The following is a 9,149-nucleotide window of genomic DNA, read 5'->3' on the forward strand; positions in this document are numbered from 1 at the left end:
GAACAATGAAATACACAGTAGCCTTCGGATCTGGTCGATCAATGGTCCACATCCAATCGGTGGATCGCTATCAGCGGTGGCTATCGGCGCTTATTAGCAGAACCCACATAAGAGTTGCGATGACAATCAGCGGAGATCTCATGGGCGATGCGATAGCGACTGGCGGGGTCAACGAGGACCATCAATCAAGCGCGCAGATCGACAACCCATGTTGCGGCGCCAAATTGCAGTCAGAAAATACAAAGGAGCGAGGGGTTATATGCATATATGCGATCTAATGGACCGGACCTGATAATATTATAGGCCATATTGTATGGATCTTGAGATTCGATAAACACCATTTTTTAATGTATTGTCACAGTTTCATTTGTTAAACGAAATGCGAAGGGGAAAGCACCGATGCGATAAGGCATACCCGAAAGGGTGCCTTAAGGCTATTCTATATAATTTCAAGTCCGGAGGAAAGCCATTTTAATGCATTTTCACAGTTGTAATATGTTTTCGAAATGCAAAGGGACGGGCCCTTCCGATATGTGATAGCGACTTGTGGGCAGACCGATAGAGGAATGAATGATATTTAAGGACTTTTAAAGTCTGATATATTGAGTTTTGGCGGATTTTCTCTGTTAAAATCCATTTTCCTTGTGTTTAATAGAGCGCGGCTATTTCAGGAGTTTCAAAGGCCTAGGGCACTCTGGCGCTATAGAATGGGTAGCCACCTCCTTTCTATGCGTTAAGCAATGATTGCATGATGCTAGCAAAGGGATACAAAGCAGACAGAGGCTGGGAGACCGAGAGACAGGAACATGAAACGAACATGCAACACATTTTTGGCTATAAAGCCACAGACAGAGAGCGCAGTAGGAAGAGGCAGTATTGCAGGAAAATGCCAAGACAGAGTTAGCACAGAGATAAAGAGCATTGAAGGAGTCTGTGTACTCATAGAGAACTTGAGAGGTTCAAGTAAGCTCTTGTTATTGTATTCTGTTGTGTGTGAGGCTCAAATAGAGCTCACTGTTGTAAAAATAACTCTGCTTGAAGACATAATAGAGAGGCCACCACTAAAGGCTGGACCAGGAGATGCAGCTCAGGAGTATTGGGTGAACTCCTCATTAAATTTGCAGTGTTATGTGTTGTCTATTATGTTTTGTTTACTGCTTCATTGTCTGTGCATTTCACAATCTTATCGATCCATTGGATACAATTACATAGACTAATCCATGCACATAAGTCTGTAATACCTTATTATTGTCTTAGATCTCATTATCAGATCATAAGCCCAGGGTGAGATGGGTAATATCTGAGTTAACTGTCAAGCATGGATTTCCCATCTCTTGGCACCTGCTCCCTCACCCTCCATAACACATGTTACAAGTGGGAATCCTCCAAGGTTCAAGATTCTGAGGTCCCATGACATAAAACATAATCGTAAATTACCAGGGATACTTCCCATCCCCCGACCTCTGTCAACCATGACTTTCCTCTGCCACATGCACCTCTCTCACCTCCAAGGTCAGAGACCCTGAGGTGATGTCATCCCATGATAATGAATTTTCTGTTAATGGTCAGAAATACCTCTTATCTCTTGGCCTCATAAACCTCAACCTTTCCTGAACCATGCACACAACATGTCCTTATGAGGTCCCGAGGTGACATCACTTGATCCAAAATGGATTTTGGATAGACTCCTAAGTCTAAGTGTTCCTCACAGAGGAAAATGAAAGTCCAAGGATGTTCTTGGAAATAGCCCCATTGAAAAGATCTTTTCCTTTTAAATCTACTGCAACTTGAATGGGCTAAAATGGACTTAGGATGCAGAAGTTATAGCAAAAAGAAGTTGCCCTTTGTTCTTTGGAAAAATAGGCAAAATCCCCTAAAAATGGCCAAAAAAAACCCTTATAAAGGGAAATTGCATCAGAGATGGTCTAATAGGGCAAATTAAGCGGAAAGGGAAGAGACCCCTGATTTCTGATCCCTGACATATTGGGTCGGAGGCAGGCATGTGTAAATAACATAAGGAAAAGACCCGAGCCGATGCGACATTGCGATCGCTGATATCAGTGATCGGCAGATCAGCGTCGACGATGCCACGAGGCAAGGGAAGGACCCCCGAGGCTATGCAACATGCGATTATGATATATCGCATCAAAACGATATAAAGGGGCGATAACATGCCGGACCCAATGGATTTTATAAGTGCAGTTCGATAAATTTTGAGTTTTGATATATGTCGTGTCTTCTGTGTATCGATGCATTTCGGGATAAAAACTGAAATACAAAGGAAAAAAGCCCGAAGCGATAAAGTCGGACTCGAAGGGGAATTATAGGTGCAATTCATAAAATTTGAGTTTCATAAAGGTGGGATTTCAGGTGGGCCTTAGGCAGAAAGTGGTATTGGGCTGGCTCCGCCCGATCCCACACACTGGTTGACACGTGGCTGGTAGAGGAGAGAGGAAAACCGCCTTTTTGGGTGGGTAACCTCCGTACTCCTAAGCCGCCCGAAAATGGATATCGACCGTTGGATTGGAGATCCCGCAGATCAACGGTGGGGATTTCGATAACAACCAAATGCGGAACTGATGCGATAGTAGGGCAGATGCAATAATATTTGAAGTCTGATAGAAGGCATTTTGACAGGTTTTTCAATGTATTTCCCGTGTATTTGGGATTTTGCCCAATATGCCTACGCGATGCGATATGCTACCTAATGGCGGACCCAATAGGGTTTTTAGGGGTGATTTAATGGAATTTCACATCCGGAATTCACGCCCGATAATGTATTTTCCAAGGAAACCTCTATGTAATGGATTTTCTCTAATTTTGGGTTTTGCATAAGGAAAAGCTCTGAAACCTCTGTAACCACTCCAGATCATCATGCCACACTGCAAGCGTGCATTTTTATAGGCAATGATGCATTTTGAAGCCACAGAGCCAGAAGGCCAGTCGAACTAATAAGGAGCAGGGAAGCCGCAGAGGCGCAGAGAGATGATGATACGCCGAGAAACGACTGGGGCAGCCAAAAAGCTGGAAAAGTACCTCAAAGGAGGCAGAGAGCTCAATTGAGAGAGAGAGAGTGAAAGCTAATGCGCAAAGCAGCTGAGGGAGTCGCTTGGAGGTCAAGAAAACCATTGATGCATGCAGAGGTCGAGAAAGAGAGCTCAGAGAAGCTAGAACTGAGAGCCAAGAGCCAGAGCTAGAGCCACGAGCCAGAGCCATGAGCCAGAGCCAAGAGCTAGAGCTAGAGCCAAAGCCAAGAGCCAGAGCCAGAAAGTCGAGAGCTTCAGAGCCAGGGATAAGATGGTGTCTAAACCCATTGTGTTCTGTGTAAACCAATGGAGTTGAGCGAGGAGCTTGTAAAAGGACTGTTGCCATAATCCCAGAGAGCCTAGTCGAGTTGACTAGAGCTCACGGAGACGTAGCCCAAGAGTTTTGGGTGAACTCCTAATTAAATTGTTGTCTTATGTGTTTGTTATTTTCTACATTGTTTTATTGTTATATGCATGTTATATCAACATAAACAACAGAATTTTAAAGCACATAAACAGTCAAAAATAAACACCAACATACACCTTATTTTCAAGCACATATTTAATTCTGCATTGGTTAATCATAAAGACTTGGGAATATTTAAGCTTTGGAAGTGGGAGAGGTTCTTGTAAGTTCACAAGAAGCCTTTAATGCCCCATTTTCATATCATCACTCTGACACAACATTGACATAAGCTTGAGGTGACATCATGTTGATGTCCTCATGTCGACATAGCCTTCTATGATGGTGTCACATGTCACTCAATTTTGGGCCTTTTGGCCTTTCAACATGGTCGTTAGTACCTGCCACATGGCATGCCTCCTACACACCACGTGACCATTGTCTCCACGTAATATGCTACCTCAGCCTTAGGCCTGGGTCCCACCAAGTCCCAACTGTTGAAATATGGCAACAAGAATATTCCAATTTAATTTGTCCTTGGAATTAAATTGTGAATTAAAATCAAATTTAGTCTTAACGGCTACTTGGAAATAATTAATTAATTTATATTAAATTAATTAGTTGGAGAAATTCAAGTTAGAAGTCTTTCTGAAGGCATGCAAGAGTTATCCCTTAAATTAAGGAGATAAGATTGAGTTATATTTGAGTTGTAATTAGTTAACTCAGTTTACTGAGTTAAGTCAAGTTAAATTAGTTCCAAACTATTTGAGGAACTAATAGTGAGTTAACAGTCAGTTGATGCATTAATGCACTGAACTAGTGCTACTCCGGTTAACTGAATATTCCCTCATCAGAAACTCATGCATGTCTATTCTAAGAAAGACCCAGTTGAGATTAAAGTTCAAGGATACTATACTATCAGTTGCATGTGTTTTCTCCTGGAGAAAACTCATGTATGGAGTCAAGGATTTATCCTTGAGGATTGCGCATATTTGAAGGCTTGATCATCCACTTGGTGATAGGGAAATCATCGACAAGGAACAGCGCGAGGAAATAGGAGCTTGGAGGGCAGAGAGGAAGGCGGGAGAGAAGCCAAGATTACCTGTGAGCATCTGTGAGGGTTGTACTAAGAGTTGGCTAGCTGTGAGAACTAAGGCTTTGTATAATTCCTATGTATTTCCACCATGTATGATAATACAATAGTGTGGGGTTTTTATCTGAGGAATTCCCAAAAAGTATTTTCATGTGTATTGTGCCATTGATTCTTCTTCTTCTAGTTATATTGTTCATCTCGATCTTTAAGCTTAGGCAAATTGATAGTAGAAGTAGGTTATAGTATTCTACTTTGATTTACATTGCATTACCAGGTTAACCTATAGCGGATTTTCTACATGGTATCGGAGCTGTGAACAATATACTAAGAAGAGAATTCGAAGTTTGAAGTTCGGGGTTGCAGGTGCAAATTGAATTCATATCATACTTCAAGGTTGGCCAATGGCGTTCTATGGCTTGAGACTCGAGTATGCCTTGGGAGGTAGCTCAAATTACATAGCATGGAAAGATATAATGGAGGCCGTATTAGAAGACAATGGCTTGAAGGAATTCATTGATTAAGAAATCCCAAAGCCAGCTTCAACTAATGCACAAGAGTTGGCTGAGTGGAATAAGTGTGTGGCGAAGGCGAGACGGATCATCCTTGAGGGAGTTCGAGACCATATTGTCTCGAGTCTCCATGGGAAGGATACTCCATTTTCAATGTGGAAGACATTAAAGGACCTCTACCATAACAATAGCGACTAGAGGAAATTGGCGCTCAAGGATAAGCTTCGAAGAATCAAGATGGAGAAGGGCGATACTATTTCCACATATCTGAACAAGCTCACCACCTACAGAGATGAGCTTGGCAGTGTGGGAGTAACTACTGCAGATGATGATATGGTGAGCCTCGCTCTCCTTGGCCTTCCAAAGAGTTGGAATAGCTACCAGGACTCTGTGAATGGAAGGGAGAAACTGCTGGATTGGGAACCACTGTGGTCGGATCTTATGCGGGAGGAGATTAGGAGGAGCACACAAGATGGTTCTTCATCCAAGAATGATGAAGAAGAAAATCTGGCCTTAGCAAGTAAGGCAAGGAAAGGGAAGGGGAAGGCTTCCCATTTCAAATTGAATTCTTATCATGGAGGTAAGAAGGGTGACATGTCTAAAGTAAGATGCTTTAATTGTCACAAGATGGGACATTATGCGACTAATTTCCCATCGAAGAAGTCCAAGAAGGGATCCTCGGAAGGTGAGGGATTAGCCTCTCAGTTTGAAATGGACTTTACCCTCATTACATGCATGGTGTCATCGATGATGGGTTGTGTCTAGTATCTTGACAGTGGAGCCTCATTCCACATGACCGGTGATAAAAATTTATTCAGTGCCTTGGAGGAGAAAGACCTCAAGATGCGCATAGAGATGGGTGACGTCGAAAGGTATAGTGTTTCAGGAGTGGGCACGATTGCTTTTTAGAGGGAGCATGGAGCTCCTCTCACCTTGACAGATGTGATGTATGTTCCTGTACTGAAGAAGAACTTGGTATCGGTCGCGATGTTGGAGGACAAATGCTACGATGTTGTATTTAGTAAAGGAAAGGCGTTCCTAAGACACATAGCCACGGGTCAGACCAAGAGGATAGGGATTCAAGTGAATAATCTCTATAAACTAGAGGTAGATGATTGTGCAGCATTGAGTACGAAAGCAGAATTGGTGCAAAGCCAAGACATTGGCGAGTTGTGCCATAGGCGGTTGGGCCATTTGCATCATGGGGCTTTGAAGATAATGCAACAAATATCTACAAGACTTCCCAAAGGTAAACTTGAGCAAGTTGACACATGCAAAGGTTGTACCTTGGGAAAGTACACCAAGTCTTCCTTTCATGATTGAGACAGTTGAGCAGAGGCTATCTTAGAGTGAGTTCATATTGATTTGTGTGGATCATTCTTGATGGCATCCACAACGAAGCAAAGGTATTATGTGATTTTCATTGATGACTATTCTCGTAAATGTTGGATTTATTTCATATAGAAGAAAGACCAAACTTTCACAAAGTTTGTGAGTTCAAAGCTTTGGTCGAGAACGATTCAGGGAAGAAGATCAAGGCCTTGAGAAGCGACAATGGTGGAGAATATGTCTCTCAAGATTTTAAGGACTTCTATGTAGCGGAAGGAATTAAACGAGAGTTGATGGCACCTCACAACCCACAGCAGAATGGGGTGGCCAAGAGGAAGAACAGAACTATTGTAGGGGCAGCACTGGAAATGCTGCATGACCAAGGCCTACCACTTCACTTATGGGCTAAGGCATGCAACACAGTGGTCTATTTGTAGAATAGAAGCCCGCATGGCATACTTGGGATGAAGACACCAGAGAAAGCTTTCTCCGGTAAGAGACCAAATGTGGGTCATTTCAGGATCTTTGGCTCATCGGTATATTGCCATGTGACAAAGGATGCACGGAAGAAGCTTGAGCCGACAGCAAAGTTGGGGATATTCTTGGGGTACACTGATACACCTCACAACTATCGGGTGTACTTGCCTACCAGTCGGAGGACAATGGTTCACAAAGATCTCAAGTTTGATGAGCAGAAGGCCATGCGAGTTTCCCTTGAGAGGGAGCTACATCTACAGGCTATGGAGGAACTATTGGTTCCTAACGAGGAGGAGCCTCAGACTGATGCGGAGCAGCCGCATGCAGAGGTTCCAGGAATGGAGACATCCACTCAAGCAGAGTCTTCCAGAGATGGATGGAAGCGCACAAGAGAAGCTGACAGATTGTTGCAGGATGCGACAGAGAATGTGGGAGCACCATCTTCTCAGCGCAAACAGAGGAGGTCACCTGAAAGGTACATTGGATACATGGCCCTTGCTGAGGAATGTGTTGAGACCAAGCCATATTCCTTTAAGGAAGCAGTGCAGCAACCAATTGGGTTGATGCTATGGTGGAGGAGTATGACTCCATAGTTCATAACAGTGTTTGGGACGTGGTTTTGAGACCAGAGAACAAGTCAGTTGTGAGTTCCCGTTGGCTTTACAAGGTAAAGAAAACTGTTGATGGTATTGTGGAGAAGCATAAGGCAAGATTTGTTGCCCGTGGCTTTTCATAGGTTGAGAGGAGGATCATGTTGCTGCAATATATTTCGACAGAGGAGCAAGATGCTGACATTTTGACAAAGGCATTGTCAAAGTGTAAATTCGAGTTCCATAGAGACAAGATCGGGGTGGCAGATAATAATTTTCTTGTTGAGAGGGAGTGTTGAAATATGCAACAAGAATATTCCAATTTAATTTGTCCTTGGAATTAAATTGTGAATTAAAATCGAATTTAGTCTTAGCAATGACTTGGAAATAATTAATTAATTTATTTTAAATTAATTAGTTGGAGAAATTCAAGTTAGAAGTCTTTCTGAAGTCATGCAAGAGTTATCCCTTAAATTAAGGAGATAAGATTGAGTTATATTTGAGTTGTAATTAGTTAACTCATTTTAGTGAGTTAAGTCCAGTTAAATTAGTTCCAAACTGTTTGAGGAACTAATAGTGAGTTAACAGTAAGTTGATGCATTAATGCACTCAACTAGTGTTACTCCAGTTAACTAAAGATTCCCTCCTCAGAAACTCATGCATGTCTATTATGAGAAAGACCCAGTTGAGATTAAAGTTCAAGGATAGTGTACTATCAGTTGCATGTGTTTTCTCATGGAGAAAACTCATGCATGCAGTCAAGGATTTATCCTTGAGGATTGCGCAGTTTTGAAGGCTTGATCATCCACTTGGTAATAGGAAAATCATCCACAAGGAACAACACAAGGAAATAGGAGCTTGGAGGGTAGAGAGGAAGGCATGAGAGAAGCCAATATTGCCTGTGAGCATCTGTGAGGATTGTACTGAGAGCTGGCTAGCTATGAGAGCTAGGGCTTTGTATAATTCCTATGTATTTCCACCATGTATGATAATACAATAGTGTGGGGTTTTTATCTGAGGATTTCCCCAAAAGTATTTTCATGTGTATTGTGCCATTGATTCTTCTTCTTCTAGTTATATTGTTCAGCTCAATCTTTAAGCTTCCGCAAATTGATAGTAGAAGTAGGTTATAGTATTCTGCTTTGATTTATATTTCATTATCAGGTTAACCTATAGCAGATTTTCTACACCAACCATTTATGCAAAATATGGTTTTACCATTATAAGATTTATCCATTTTCAGTGGAGCCACCCTTTAGCCTCCATGTATCTTGGCCCACCCTCTCTCTCTCAACATTATAATGAGCCAGCCTCCCGAGGGTCGCGACTAGGACGTAAATGTTCCTGTCTCATGACGAAACAATATATCATAACCAATTTTGTCATTCTCACCCTGACATCATGCCCCCCTTTCCTCTACCTTGTTATGAAGCATTCACATCAGAACGAGATGGGAATTCCATCTATCACATAACGAAAGCGACCCCTCTGATAATCATTTTAGAACTTCGAAACATTTGAGGTTGTGGCCTACATACATGTGTATGTATATCTATCAAGAATGTATGTGATACATAATGAATCCATACTAATCTTATTTACATATATGTATCGAGAGGGGACACCCTCAATACGTAGTATATGCGACTCCCTCCTGAGTTTTGTATGAAAATATATGGATATGTGTAAATAGTGATGCCCTCAACTCTTAGTCGAATATGG

Source organism: Pinus tabuliformis, chromosome X (assembly GCF_031772625.1).
Source record: "Pinus tabuliformis cultivar Carrire ecotype Pingquan chromosome X, CPIR1, whole genome shotgun sequence".
Lineage (NCBI taxonomy): Eukaryota > Viridiplantae > Streptophyta > Pinopsida > Pinales > Pinaceae > Pinus > Pinus tabuliformis.